Genomic DNA, 16361 nt, shown 5'->3' on the forward strand with positions numbered 1-16361 from the left:
AGTTTCTCAGATGTTTACATATGGTTCCAAGGTGACTTGACGTTGGAATAAGGGGCGCCTTGTATATCACATGACAGAATGCTGATGAGGTGAAAGGTAAAATGCATGAAATATTCTTCATTAGAAATCCATCAACGGACAAAGTGCATGATAAATGATGATCACTGTGATGGAATACCGGGGGCTGTATGCTTTCAGACTATGATTTAGAGAATCCTCTATTCTGTCCTTGTGTCTCTTCAAGAGAATACATATTTCCATTGCCAAAAACGCATGAAGACTGTTAAAGACTAGTAACGGGTGGCTTGGGCAGTGGGATTAGCCACTGAGGGCACTCCTACTTCAGATATATTGGATATACATTGAAAGTACAACATAGGTTGAAAGATGCTGTGTCAGGACCAAATCACCTTCAGCTGATTTTCCAGTGCTCAAGAGCTTGCAGTCTCACTGCTTTCATGGGCATGAAGGTTACATTTGGTGAAGGACAAGGAGGATAAAACTCAAATATGGATATCTAATGTTGTAAGCTTGCAATCTTTTATTTGAAGATGTAAGATCTGATATCACTGCATATGAGTAATCAGCTGAATTTGGAATGAGTGACAAGGTCATAAGGAGTAGCATCATGGAAGGTCATATATCCTGTACCTATACCAGTATGTAGTTGCCTTATTGGTGACACCCCTCAATTACAATACACACCACCTTATCAAAAACATACTTATAGGTTTTATGTCATGCCCAGTTACTGATCAAACTAGACAGACAGACAGATAGATGGATAGATTAATAAATATTATATGGATAGCAAGATACATTAATAAATATTCCAAGGATAGCAAAATATATTGATAGATTGATAAATATTAGATGGATAGCAAGGTAGATATATTGATAAATATTATCTATATATTGGATGGATAGATAGATAGATAGATAGATATGAGATATGAGATAGATAGATATAACATTGTTTAATACTGAAAATATTTGTTAATAAACCATGACTGTATAACTCTGCTCAAAACTTAACATTTTAGGTACAATTTCAGTAAACTCCAGTATCAGCCATAAAACATTCATGATGGTTTAGGAAGCAAGGCATAAGGAGCTGCATGGCAGAGTAGTAACACTGGAGCGAAGGTGGACAGCAGAGATGGTCTTTCTAGAACAACATAGTGACAGGGTGGAGTTGGATGGTGAGGTTTTAAGTAGACTAACAATAAATTAAATTGGCGAAGATGCTAAATGGATGGATGGATAGATAGAGAAATGTACAGACATATTATTTTGTTTTATAAAAAGGAGGCAGCATATCCAAAATAGTGAAACAGTAAGTCTCCTTTATTCACCAACACCAGCTATATTTCTGCTCTCTCTCTATGAAGCCTTTCACAAGCTTGAGAAAAGCTCCCTAAAGAGAGCTGAAACGTAGCTGGGGTTGGTGAATAAAGGAGACTTACTGTGTGTATATATAGATATAGACAGACAAAGATAGAGATAGATAGATGATAAATAGATAGATAGATAGAGATATAGACACTGTAGATAGATAGATAATAGAGTTATGTGATTATTGCAAATTTAATTAAGAAATATACCTCAGGCCATTCACAATGTAATATTTACCATAGATCAAACATTGTTAATTCTCTTCTGTTACTATACAAGTGATCGTGTAACAGAGGTGTAACCTGTGTTTCGTTAAAGGGCCTAAGAAATGGCAGATTATCTTATTTGACATGAATAGAGAGCGCAATGTGAGTGGTGCTGACTGCTGAGCACTGCCTATTTCTACAAATTACTTTACGTCTTATTTGATGCTTAATGATCTATCCATCTATCTATCAATCTATCAATATAGACAAAAAAACGACCAGCACCTCCTAGTGTGAACACGTGCAAGCTGCAAAAATAATAAATAATAATAATCTTTATATAGCGCTAACATATTCCGCAGCGCTTTACAGTTTGCACACATTATCATCACTGTCCCCGATGGGGCTCACAATCTAAATTCCCTATCAGTATGTCTTTGGAATGTGGGAGGAAACCCACGCAAACACGGGGAGAACAAACAAACTCCTTGCAGATGTTGTCCTTGGTGGGATTCGAACCCAGGACTCCAGCGCTGCAAGGCTGCAGAGCAAACCACTGAGCCTCCATGCTGCATAATATAAACAATAAGAATACAGCAGCACATGTGCATGAATCTAGGCCATGTGAATACACAGAAACAAATTTTGTCTATATTGTGCAGTTTTTGCAGCTTGCACGTGTTCACACTAGGAGGTGCTGGTTGGTTTTTTTGACTGTTTAGTTGCTGGATGCTAGCTGCCTCCAGTCTGATCTTGCACCCCTCCCATTGGCCTTGCAGGTGGCCGCAATCAGCTCTACCTGCCCATAAATTGTAGGCTTAGCCTGGTAGTGACATGTTTGTCCAAAATTGTAGGCTGGTGGCCCAGAAGTGGCTTATGTCCGGTAGAGCAGGGACCCATCAGGGGGAGGTCACCTTGCCGTAGTTGATGTGCTTACATGAATTGGCTAATTTGTGCACTAAGAGCCTTCATTTTCATCTTACTGTAAGTTTAAAAAATTTTTTTTTGAAAAAAATATTTTTGAGGATTATTATCTAAATTGAATGGTTTTAATGTTTTTCTGTGCTTTCACATGGCCTAGATTCATGTACATGTGCTGCTGTATTCTTTTTGTCTATATATCTATCTACAGTATCTATCATCTATCTATCTAGATGAAATATATCTCGTATCAAATTCAAATTCAAAGAAGCTTTACTAGCAGGACCAAATAAACATTAGTTTTGCCAAAGCATGTGTACAGTAGGGAGTAGGGACTGTGGGGATAATGGGTGGGGACTGAAGGAACGATGGATGGGGTACAGGGTGGGGGCTAAGGAAGTCCATGGCATATCATGATTGTCTTTCTTGCAGCCTATGGCACGCGCTCACATACTGCGCTGCTCTTTCCACCGCGCTCTCTTCTTCCCCCAGCAGGATATGTTTTCTCTTCCTCCTTCATGGAGCTGAAATCCTTGAAGAGATGGGATAGTCTCCTGTAATGGGTGTACCTCACTGCTGAGTATTTGGTGCAGTGTAGTGGGTCTCATCCTCCAGGGCTTCCAGGTCACAGTATAGGCACAGTCTGTCTTCCCTGGGCTTGTAACTCTGTCTGTGCCGGCCGACCTTGATGGCCAGATTGTGGGCACTGAGTCTATCTATCAGTCGTATTTATTTCTTCATTCTCTTTTTTTGTATGTATTTATACAACTTCAAATGTATATGTATATCTTTCTGATTAATTTCTGAAATATATACAGTGGGGCAAAAAAGTATTTAGTCAGTCAGCAATAGTGCAAGTTCCACCACTTAAAAAGATGAGAGGCGTCTGTAATTTACATCATAGGTACACCTCAACTATGGGAGACAAACTGAGAAAAAAAAATCCAGAAAATCACATTGTCTGTTTTTTTTTCATTTTATTTGCATATTATGGTGGAAAATAAGTATTTGGTCAGAAACAAGCAATCAAGATTTCTGGCTCTCACAGACCTGTAACTTCTTCTTTAAGAGTCTCCTCTTTCCTCCACTCATTACCTGTAGTAATGGCACCTGTTTAAACTTGTTATCAGTATAAAAAGACACCTGTGCACACCCTCAAACAGTCTGACTCCAAACTCCACTATGGTGAAGACCAAAGAGCTGTCAAAGGACACCAGAAACAAAATTGTAGCCCTGTACCAGGCTGGGAAGACTGAATCTGCAATAGCCAACCAGCTTGGAGTGAAGAAATCAACTGTGGGAGCAATAATTAGAAAATGGAAGACATACAAGACCACTGATAATCTCCCTCGATCTGGTGCTCCACGCAAAATCCCACCCCGTGGGGTCAGAATGATCACAAGAACGGTGAGCAAAAATCCCAGAACCACGCGGGGGGACCTAGAGAATGAACTGCAGAGAGCTGGGACCAATGTAACAAGGCCTACCATAAGTAACACACTACGCCACCATGGACTCAGATCCTGCAGTGCCAGACGTGTCCCACTGCTTAAGCCTGTACATGTCCGGGCCCATCTGAAGTTTGCTAGAGAGCATTTGGATGATCCAGAGGAGTTTTGGGAGAATGTCCTATGGTCTGATGAAACCAAACTGGAACTGTTTGGTAGAAACACAACTTGTCGTGTTTGGAGGAAAAAGAATACTGAGTTGCATCCATCAAACACCATACCTACTGTAAAGCATGGTGGTGGAAACATCATGCTTTGGGGCTGTTTCTCTGCAAAGGGGCCAGGACGACTTATCCGGGTACATGAAAGAATGAATGGGGCCATGTATCGTGAGATTTTGAGTGAAAACCTCCTTCCATCAGCAAGGGCATTGAAGATGAAACATGGCTGGGTCTTTCAACATGACAATGATCCAAAGCACACCGCCAGGGCAATGAAGGAGTGGCTTCGTAAGAAGCATTTCAAGGTCCTGGAGTGGCCTAGCCAGTCTCTAGATCTCAACCCTATAGAAAACCTTTGGAGGGAGTTGAAAGTCCGTGTTGCCAAGCGAAAAGCCAAAAACATCACTGCTCTAGAGGAGATCTGCATGGAGGAATGGGCCAACATACCAACAACAGTGTGTGGCAACCTTGTGAAGACTTACAGAAAATGTTTGACCTCTGTCATTGCCAACAAAGGATATATCACAAAGTATTGAGATGAAATTTTGTTTCTGACCAAATACTTATTTTCCACCATAATATGCAAATAAAATGAAAAAAAAACAGACAATGTGATTTTCTGGATTTTTTTTTCTCAGTTTGTCTCCCATAGTTGAGGTCTACCTATGATGTAAATTACAGACGCCTCTCATCTTTTTAAGTGGTGGAACTTGCACTATTGCTGACTGACTAAATACTTTTTTGCCCCACTGTATATCTTTTATCCTTTTTCTTCTCTCATATCTATCTATATCATATCTATGGATCTATCTACAGTATCTATCTAATTTCAATCTGTTTTATATATCTATCGATCTTTCTTGTATCTATCTATCTCATATTTGTCTATCGTATTTGTATATTTCTTCATTCTCTTTCTTTTATCTCAGAGCTATCCATGTATCCAGTTACCATATACAGTATATATATATATATATATATATATATATATATATATATATATATATTTACACACAGTTGTGCTCAAAAGTTTACATAGCCCGGCAGAATTTTTGCTTTCTTGGCCTTTTTTTTCCAGAAAATATGACTGATATCACTAAAACTTTTTCTCCACTCATGGTTAGTGGTTGGGTGAAGCCATTTATTGCCAAAGTACTGTGTTTTCTCTTTTTAAATCATAATGACAACCCCAAACATCCAACTGACCCTGATCAAAAGTTTACATACCCAATTTCTTAATACCGTGTATTGCCCCCTCTAACATCAATGACAGCTTGAAGTCTTTTGTGGTAGTTGTGGGTAAGGTTATTTATTTTCTCAGATTGTTAACCTGCCCACTCTTCTTGGCAAAAGCCTCCAGTTCCTGTAAATTCCTGTAAGTTCCTGTAAATTCCTGGGCTGTCTAGCATGAACTGCACACTTGAGATCTCCCCAGAGTGGTTCAATGATATTGAGGTCAGGCGACTGAGATGGCCACTCCAGCCCTTCACTTTTTTCTGCTGGAGCCAATGACAGTTCAACTTGACCTTGTGTTTTGGATCGTTGTCATGTGTGAACATCCAAGTACGTCCCATGCGCAGCTTCCGGGCTGATGACTGCAAATTTGCATCCAGTATTTGCTGATAATGTGCTGAATTCATCTCATCTTTCTTCAACTTTGACCAAGTTTCAAGTACCTTTGTCACTCACACATCCAAAAAACATCATCGATCCACCTCCGTGCTTTACAGTGGGAATGGTGTTCCTTTCATTATAGGTCTGGTTGACCTCTCTCCAAATGTAACGTTTATGGTTGTGGCCAAAAAGTTCAGTTTTGATCTCATTACTCCAAATTACCTTGTTCCAGAAGTTTTGAGGTATGTCTTTGTGCTGTTTTGCATATTATAGGCAAGATACTTTGTGGCATTTGCACAGTAATGGCTTCTTCTGGCGACTCGACCATACAGCCCATTTTTCTTCAAGTGCCTCCTTATTGTACATCTTGAAACAGCCACACTGCTAGTTTTCAGAAAGTCCAGTATTTCAGCTGATGTTATTTGTGGGTTTTTCTTTGCATCCCGAACAAATTTCTTGGCAGTTGTGAAGGACATTCATGATGGTCTACCTGACCGTGGTTTTGTTTTTACAGAGCCCCTGATTTTCCTTTTATTAATCACAGTTTGAACGCTGCTGACTGGCATTATCAATTCCTTGGATATCTTTTTGTGTCCCTTTCCTGTTTTATACAGTTCAACTACCTTTTCCCATAGATCCTTTGACAATTCTGTTTGCTTTCCCCATGACTCGCAATCCAGAAACGTTACTGGCTGTGGATGAAAGATGCAAGATTTTGTCAGTATCCCAGAAACTCACTCAGTTTTTATGCACACACACACTGATTACTAGCAAACAGGTCATAGGAGAGGATGTTACCTTTAGTAGCCATTCAAACCTATTTGTGTCAACTTCTGTGCATGTTATCAGGCCAAAATCACCAGGGTATTTAAGCTTTTGATCAGGGTCATTTGGATGTTTTGGGTTGTCAATATGATTTAAAAGGAGAAAACACAGTAGTTTGACAATAAATGGCTTCACCCAACCGCTAACCATGTTATCATTCATATTCTTAGAAAAAAAGGCCAAGAAAGCAAAAATTTTGCAGGGGTATGTAAATTTTTGAGCACAAGCTTTTTTGGCAGGACCAAATAAACATTAGTTTTACCAAAGCACATGTACAGTAGGGAATAGGGGTAGGGACTTTGGGGATGATGGATAGGGACACTAGGAACTATGGATGGGGCACATCCAGGGTGGGGGCTAAGGTAGTCCACGACATATTATAGTTGTCTTTCTCTCAGCTTATGGCATGCGCTCACATACTGTGCTGCTAACTCCACTGCCCTCTCGTCTTCTGCCAGCAGAATATGTTTTCTCTTCCTCCATGGAGTTTAAATTTACATATATGTATTTATCTGCACAGGTTCAAATGTATACATTTCTGATTTCTTTCTGAAATCTATATATCTTTTAATTTATCCTTTTTCTTACATTTTTCTTGTTAATTTACTTTTCGCATATCTATCTATCTATCTATCTATCTATCTAGACAGAGGAAAAAATGAAGGCAGCACTCCATAGACTTAGATGAAAAAAATGTGGTTTATTTCAAACCCACATGGTGTGGCAACGTTTCGGCTCACATTGAGCTTCTCTCAAGGGATTTTTTTCATCAAAGTCTATGGTGTGCTGCCTTCATTTTTTCCTCTGTCTGGATTGGGGGAAGTATTGGATGATTTGTTCAGAGGGCTTGTGCACCCACTTATTGGTAATGTGCTGTTCCATTTTTTTTGCATATCTATCTATCTATCTATCTATCTATCTATCTATCCTTCTATCTATCTATCTATCTATCGATATACAGAAATAAAATGTGTATACGGGTCCCACTTTCTGTTTTCACAGCATACACAATAGTTATATGATCCACTTACTTCTTATTGTACATGTGAATTGGTTTTTTAATGATGAATGATTTGACTTTGAATGTGACATTGTGCAATAATTGAAATCTATAGATACAATAATAAAATGGATGAAATAAATCTGTATTTGGGCAGCCTCATGTTTGCATACATGTAACAACACACTGTCTCGTTCTTTTGATTCTGGCAGATGTTGATACTTTGGTATTAGACACCATTTAAATAAATTGTACATAATTAGAGGTTGCAGAGCCCATTTTCCGCATAGTGCCTGTCTGTGTAATAGCCGAGCAATAGAGGTGGTACTTGGCTTATAGCATAAGCCATTCAGAGAAGCTCCATCCACATTGTCATTTCAATCATTTCACATCATAAAGAAGTCATTAATATGCTGTAGCTTTTTTAAATGGAAGGAATGAATAGGAGGGACAGGTGTTTAGCAGTACAATGCTATGAAGAACCTTGATCGTCAGATGTAAACTACATCCCATTCACATGGTTTAGTTTTCCACCATCGTTATCTACAAATGGCTGTTGTCTTGTAGTCTACTGAAACAACAGAAATCGCTTTTACATATCATCAATCAGTGGATATAATGGCTTATTCATTGATTGCATAGTACCACCTATCTGGAATAAATGAGTAAAAACACCAGTAAATTATTTTCTTTTATTTATTGAAAAAAAAAATAGACCATTAGTGGATATAGCTATTAACACGGTCCATTTTAAAATTTGTAGATTCATCACATTGTGCTGGTTGATACATGTGGCGCATCTTTAGATTGTTTTGTCTACATTTACATTACCTATTAGTTGGCTTAGTTTGTGAGGAAATTTACACACATTTTTTTTGGCGCATGGTATTGCAGATTAGGTTATACCTGAGGCCTTGCACATTTTTCATAGTAAATTTCCTCCATTGTCTTCCCTTTTTCAAAAATATTAGTATGGTGGATTACACGGGGGACAGCGCAAAGTTAAATCTCAATTATTATTCTACTATTGGACCCTGTATGTCTTGCTTTGACATAGTAGTTAGAACATTTAATAGTCAATGCTTGCTATTTTACATCTTTTCTTTTATGGAAGTAAAATGTCTTAATAGAAGTTTATATTGCTATCCTGTCCATAGCGTTAAGACTTAAGGTGCCCATATAGCTTCAACCAAGATTCAGCCAACAGCTGTTATCTTGCTAATAGTGGCAAAATTTAAGACACCGATACAGCTTCAATCCGTATTGTCTGCCAAAATCTACTCTTCCTGACTCGCTCATACTGTTGCTTTGAGGCACCTCTGGTGATGGCTTAACTTCCATAAGTACTGACATTAAAATTCAACATGATTGATCCTTCTTTTCTTCAACATCATCTATGGGGAAAAAGTCAAAAGACCCCAATACACAAGATAATACCAGCATTCTAAGATCCCCATACACACGTTTGGGGGCCTCACAACTCAATCCCAACAGATAATATTGGGGGAGAGAAGGATCCGGCCTGTTAAATTTCTCACTTAGAATTTTATTGTTCTTTGGAAAAAAAATGATTTATAAACTTTTATTTATATAAGTTTATAAATGAGGGTCAGTGAGAAAAGTAGGGCAGTTGTCCATATCAACCAATTGGCTTGGTTGCTACAGGCAATTGCTTCTTTTTTTCCATGTACCAGTTCTTCCCGATGTTCTTTCAATAGAAAACAACAGAGAGATTTTTCCACATTTTCCGCACTTTCCAGCTACAGACAGACAATTTGAGTTTGCATCTTATCATATCAGTAAATATGTGCTATCGTGAAGGTGGCGATCCTACATACAATAAAGCCATATAAAGAGGGTGTATTGTTTTCCAACATATAGAATGGCTTCCTTTACTACATCTATGTGTCCACTGTAATATACAGCCGTGTTTATGTGTGAACCACTGTGCCGTTGTTACTGTTTTCGTGCTCTGATGGGTTTCTATTCTCAGCCGAGAAGGCAGACCCATTAATTCAGTCATTTCTCCAGAAGATTTCCCCAGGTCCTAATAGTAATTAGATTGAAATCATTGTTGTCACATTTTCCTAATTCCCATTATTAACGTTTTTTCTTGGAAATTTTCTAAAATGTAGAGTGAAAGCGCAAGACATTGTTAAGCTATGGTCTTATAAATGAACCAAATGTAAATGGCGGCGAGCACAGTGGAGTATGTAAAATTAGAAATAATTAGCCAAAATGAAAAAATATATATTTCTGAATGTAAAAACAGTTGTGTAGTCAAGTAGTGTATAGTTCTGTAGATCGGCCTTAATCTCGCTTTTGACAGGTCAATAAATCTATGCAATTGAGAAAATAAATTGAGTAAATTCACAGACCACTGACCTTGTTCTATGACATGTGAACCTCGATATATTTCTCTAGGAAAAATCTATAGTATAGCCATAGACTCTGATGATGGTATTATCCTTTTTTGTTATGCAAGTGTAATATGTTGAAAATAATGGAACTAGAGTGAGTACAAAGGAGGGCACCAAAATTAATAAAGGGGATGGGGGAACTACAATACCCAGAGAGATTAGCAAAGTTAGTATTATTTAGTCTAGAAAAAAAGACGACTGAGGGGCGATCTAATAACCATGTATAAGTATATAAGGGGACAATACAAATATCTCTCCGAGGATCTGTTTATACCAAGGAAGGTGACGGTCACAAGGGGGCATTCTCTGTGTCTGGAGGAGAGAAGGTTTTTCCACCAACATACAAAAGGATTCTTTACTGTTAGGGCAGTGAGAATCTGGAATTCCCTGCCTGAGGAGGTGGTGATGGCGAACTCAGTCGAAGGGTTCAAGAGAGGCCTGGATGTCTTCCTGGAGCATAACAATATTGTATCTTACAGTGATTAGGTTCTTTAGAAGGATGTAGATCTGGGGATTTATTCTGATGGAATATAGGCTAAACTGGATGGACAAATGTCTTTTTTTGGCCTTACTATGTTACTATGTTGAATAGATCATATTATACAGTAAAATCTCTCCAACAGACCTTCACCTTATGCAGACTGGATTTCCAGTGACAGATTTTCAGTTCCTCCGTATATATTGTATGTTTCTTAAGAGGATCAACCTCTTAGAAGACAATTTTTAATAAAATTTAGGTTGGTCTCAAAGAGATTTTACTTTATATTTTATCATCATATTATGTTCACATCATAGAGGCATACCATGTCATAGAGAAGGGGTCTAACCCTGGTTGGTCATATCCCTTTTGCTACTTGTATAGGACTCCCTTCTCCAGGGGAACAACATTGTTCACAAAGGGCAGGTTAGAGCCTCAACAACCAAGGAGATGTCTAGAAATGGGGAGACAAATATTCCTTTTGTCCTTAGTGGTAAAACCTTGCACCATAGTTATATGTCCCCAATGCACTCTGCATAACAGAAAAAAAGAAGTTTTATTATACTCATATACTACACTGTCTAGTGTGATGGATGTTGTTGGTCTTAATCCAGTGCAAACTCTATTCTTGCAATCGCTGTGCTCCTTGCTTAGTGTGGATGATGCATCCTACAGGCGTACTGTGCTCCACTCTGCCAAGGTTTAGAGGGAAGAGCAAAGTACTGTAATGCACATGCGCAGGGAAAGGCCGGAACATGTGCATTACAGTACAGGGGCAATAAAATAAAAAAAGAAAAAAAAACACCTGAGGGCACTACTGATAATTAGTGTATGGGATCACTGACCACACGCTAAAAAAGTGCATACTAACAAAGGAGAAAAAGTAGCGTGTAGAGGAAAGGATCGCCAAAAAACAATATAACAAAAAATAACTATATTTTTATTATTGAAGCATTTCAAAGTGAAACAAGTAATGAACAGATTAAAAACAATTAAAAAAACCATGAGGTTAACACACATGGAGGGCCTTGTAAGTGCCCCCCAAAAAAGACCTTCCTCCACTATGTGTACCAGGAATGTGTTATGGTAAACCACACTGAGCAGCTAGAAATAACGTCAAAAGCTAATGAAGCTCTACAGGATGGGACCTGCAGTGACAGGCTATAATAATGTATTCACAAGAAATATGATATCAAAATCAAGTGAGACTCAACAGGACGAAGCCTACAGAGTCACAAACAATGACAGAAATAACAATTCATAATACCTGTATGCCCCCCTATAGCCTGTCAGTGCAGGTTTGTTGCTTGTTTCACTTTGAAATGCTTCAATAATAAAAATATATTTATTTTTTGTTATATTGTTTTTTGTTGATCCTTTCCTCTACATGCTACTTTTTCTCCCTTGTCAGATACAGTACAGGGGCAGAGAAAAATACGCCTGCAAAGGAGCACGATGGAAACACTGTGGATGCCGTAGGACACGTTATCCGCACAAAGCAAGAAGGACAATGGCGATTGCCAGAAGTTAGGATCAAGACCAGCAGTACTCATCAGACCGGACCGCGCCATAGTTAATTTGTGTGTTTTGCACTTACAGATGCTGGTCCTACTCTATATGGGGAAAACCTGGTGACAGTTTGCCTTTAATCTTTGCTATATAGTTCGTCCTCTTTTAGGTGCACAACTATTAATAATAGTAGCAATGTTTATGTTCAACTGATCAGATTTGTTTTTGTCAACCATATGGAAAGGGTTTCTATTCTGAACCTAATATTCCCTCCAGGCTTCTTGCTGATATGGTAAGAATTATAACCACTCATCTGTTCCAAAAACTCTGCATAACTGTCTTTTCCACTGGACGTGTCCTAATGTGTCCAAGGCAGATATAGCTGGGTTGGGGTCTGAGTCTCTCGTCTTTTAAGTAGAAGATTAGGCTTAGGTTTGGGAAAAGCTCTTTTGTCACCCGAGGCAGGATTTTCCAAATGTACCCGCAATCATCATCTCTACAATTTGGGTTCCTGAAGGTCAACACTGTAGGATGTTTGCATTTATAATGCATATTTTTCATATCCCTCCACACATTTAGACATGTGCATGCTACAACATAGCTATGTGGCAGGCACCATGCTGTCCTTACAGATGTTCTACAGCGTCATTAGCCGCACATATTTTTAAAGTCTATAAATTGTGGACTACTGTTGTGAATTCGCTTTCTGGCCTACCTCTGGTTACTAGTGAAGGTGGTGGAGCTGGTTATATTGACAGAGGGGTCGTGAGTTCTCTTTCTGGGCTCCCTCTGGTGGTTACTGGAGGTAATGGAGCTGATCTAATTAACAGAGGCCTGCCACCTGATAATGAGGAGGATGACTGGGGATGTGGAGTTTCTGACTGGATTTAAGACAGCCGTCTCCCTCTATCCTTGCTGGTGATTTTTTCCTGCCTCCTGGGGTCTTAGTTTCCAGCTCAGTCCCTGCATGCTCAGCTAAGTGTTCTTTTGCTATTGTTCACATTTGATCTGGTTTTGTCTATTTCAGTTTTGTGTGGTCAGCCAGCTCCAACTGGGGCTGTGCTGAATTTCCATCCTTACGTTACTGCTTGTGCCAGTTTGTTTTTGTCCCTTATTAGATTGGCCTCTTTTTGTTCTGCTTTCAGAATATACCAAAGTGCTGATATAGTGGGCGAAATCTAGTGACTTCAGTATTTTTCTATCAGACGTGTTGGGCATTTTTTGCAGGGTTTTTTGCGTGATTGCAGACAGAGTCTTTCCTTTCCTGTCCTGTCTAGTTAGTGTGGGCCCCATCGTTTGCTCAGTCTATTTTCCTACCTGCGTTTGTGTTTTCATCTTGTCTCACCAACAATATATGTTTGGGGGCTATCTATTCCTTTGGGGTCTGCTCTGGGGCAGTTTAGATTTCCCCTTTCTTGCTTTAAGCTTATTAAAGCCGCCCTATTATGAGCCAATCAGATCATCCACGTGTAAGCCACAGTTACTCCATTTCACAATAACATCACTAGGTCTGATTAAATTAATAAGCTGTTCATATGGGTAGTGGAGACGTCCATGAACAGTATGGTTGCGATGTTTATAGGATAGACTTTAATTATTGGGATTCGGTTGAAATAGATGAGTGAGGCTCCTTCATCGAGACGACCTGACATTTCTGTGGTTTCCTCTAGCAAATGTCAAAGCTGATGCAGTATGTCAGCGATCATCTGATAATCCATCATGAGTGCACAATGTTAACCAAACTCCTTCACGCAGCCCCCCTTCTCTGCTTTCTCCGGCTCTGTCACCTTGTGTTAAAGCTTTCTTGTTGACCTATCACAGGACGAAGAAAGTACATGGCCCTGAGCCCTGTGCTTCTGTTCACCCTTTCCAAGCCAGAAAGGTCCATGTCTTATGGCCAGGCGTACATCTTCCTTTCTCTAAGGTTTAGCGTTTTTTGTCTTCAAACTCAAATGTTGTGACTTCAGGATTTTTTAAGCTAATTTCCTATTGACTATTCTTACTTTGATAACACTCAGTAGTAGGTTATTCCAAATGTCATCTCTAGTCCCCAGGCTGTTGGAGACAAATCTTTCTCGCCATATTGAGGTCAGCTTCCAGTTTAATCAAAGCCTTGGAGCAAAATAGTTAGCTTCTACCTCATATCACCTTGTTTGGGATGTGCGCACTGCGGGAATGTAGCTTATTAAAGGGGCTGCGTTACATAAGTGCGGTTGTTAAGGGTTATTCCGAATGTCAAAGTAATGTTGGCACAAATAATCTTTTATTATGATGGTTGTGTAGATTAGGTGAGTCGGTTACAAACTACCTTCTGATGTCACATTTTAAAGCTTCATTCAATGCTTATCATCTACTATATCTGATAGCTCAGCTTTATTAATAGTGTGTATTCCTGTGTGTCCTTTCACCTCATTACCTACAGTTATTCAATGCTGCTAAAGCATTTAGGAAAAAATCATAACCTTTTTGTATAGCATAAATATATCCAAACATTTTTAATTATTCTGTCTTGATTTGCACAACCCCTGAATGGTAAGAAATGCTATATTTTCATAAATGGCGATTTCTCCCTGTTCTTCACTCCTAGTGTTCTGCTTGTGAAGGGTCAGTCTTTATTTTCCTTCTGGTACTCTTTTAATTAAAAATTAAAATCAAGATTGGTAATGTTTTTTTTTTTCTAACCCACTTAAGTTTGAGAATGTCTGCCTGTTTTTTGGGGGACAACTTAAATAAGCTCTCCCATCAATGTTTTTATCCTCTTATTACAATGTAATCATATTATATAGCACTGTGTGCTTAAATTTGCTCATTTTGCCTTTCTACCCAGTTATTTCTTCTCTTTTCTCTGTTCTGTGTAGAAACAGGAAGTCTCTCCTTCCTGCATGAGTCATCCCCTTCTTCAACTTCTGACCCAGCTGCTCCCTTCTCCCCCCTGCCAGGGACCTTTTCAGTGATGACTCATGCAGAAAAAGATACCTACTATTTCTAAATAGATAGGATCCAGGGCTGGGTAGAAAGGTAAAATGAGCAATAGTAAGTACACAGTAACATATAACGTGATGACTGTGATATATTAAGACTATCAAAATTTTAATTGAAGTGCTTCTTTAAACAATATTAATAGACAATCTGTGTTTGTTTGTTTTTTTTACATTCCCTCTAGGGTACCCTCACTTACTTGAGGGATGCCCCATGTATCATTATTTTCCAGACTAGAGAGCAGTTATAAAGATTGTCTTTCACTGTGAAGGACCTCCATGCATTTATGTATTCATTTATTTCAACAGGAATAGTGCCATGCTTTATCTTCCCTGTAGAGACTATTGGGTTTCCCCACAAATTACATTTGATCTCTAGAATTCTCAAAAATAGTACACTTTGTGGTCTGCTTATTGTCCGACTCCCTTCTAGCAAAAAGGGCTTGTCCATCAACCAATTTAAATGGATATTTTCATCATAAACATTTGTCACCTATCACAAGAGAGTTGATACATGCAGGATTGTGGAGGACCCTGAATCCCCGGGATTTGGATGTTTCGCCCCCAGCAGTTCGCCCCCAGCAATTCGCCCCGGGTACATTTTGCCCCCGCACATTTCATCCCCAGCATTTGGCCCCCAGGAGGTTTCGTCCTCGCACATTTCACCCCAGCAATCCCCAGCAGTTCGCCCCCGGATGTTTCGCCCCCAGCAGTTCGCCCCCCTGGATGTTTCGCCCCCAGCAGTTGGCCCCCGATGTTTCGCCCCCAGCATTTCGCCCCCGGATGTTTCACCTCCAGCAGTTCGCCCCCGGATGTTTTGCCCCCAGCAGTTCGCCCCCTGATTTTTCGCCCCTGGATGTTTCGCCCTCAGCAGTTCGCCCCTAGATGTTTTGCCCCCAGCAGTTCGCCCCCGGATGTTTCGCCCCCAGCAGTTCGCCCCCGGATGTTTCGCCCCCCAGCAGTTCGCCCCCGGATGTTTCACCCCCAGTAGTTCGCCCCCGTGTTATGAATGAGTCACTGTAGGAGGCAAAAGCAGAAATACAAGCTAAGTCCAGAAAACCAGAGAAGTTGGCAACTATCAGATTGCAGACCCCTGAACCTATCAACACAACTAGCAGTAGCCGTGGAGGGTTCCTACGATGCCCTAGACCCCTCGATCACAGCCGGAGAATTACATAGGCCTAAAGAAAGAAAGGGGAAATCTAAACTGCCCCAGAGCAGACCCCAAAGCAATAGGCAGCCCCCAACATATAATGACGGTGAAGCAAGATGAAAATACTAACACAGACAGAAAGATAGACTGAGCAAAGACCGGGCCCAAAACTACCTAGATAGGAAAGGACAGG

General features: G+C 39.7%; 1 protein-coding gene across 5 annotated transcripts in view; it reads left to right on the top strand.

The window, feature by feature from the left end:
- The window catches only part of LOC141086380 (zinc finger protein 385C-like), a 453285-nt gene that overhangs the window by 273775 nt on the left and 163149 nt on the right, over positions 1-16361 (top strand). The gene's annotated exons all lie outside the window — the stretch shown is intronic.

This window comes from Dendrobates tinctorius, unplaced genomic scaffold, assembly GCF_039654945.1.
Source record: "Dendrobates tinctorius isolate UK_male_01 unplaced genomic scaffold, ASM3965494v1 ptg000032l, whole genome shotgun sequence".
NCBI lineage: Eukaryota > Metazoa > Chordata > Amphibia > Anura > Dendrobatidae > Dendrobates > Dendrobates tinctorius.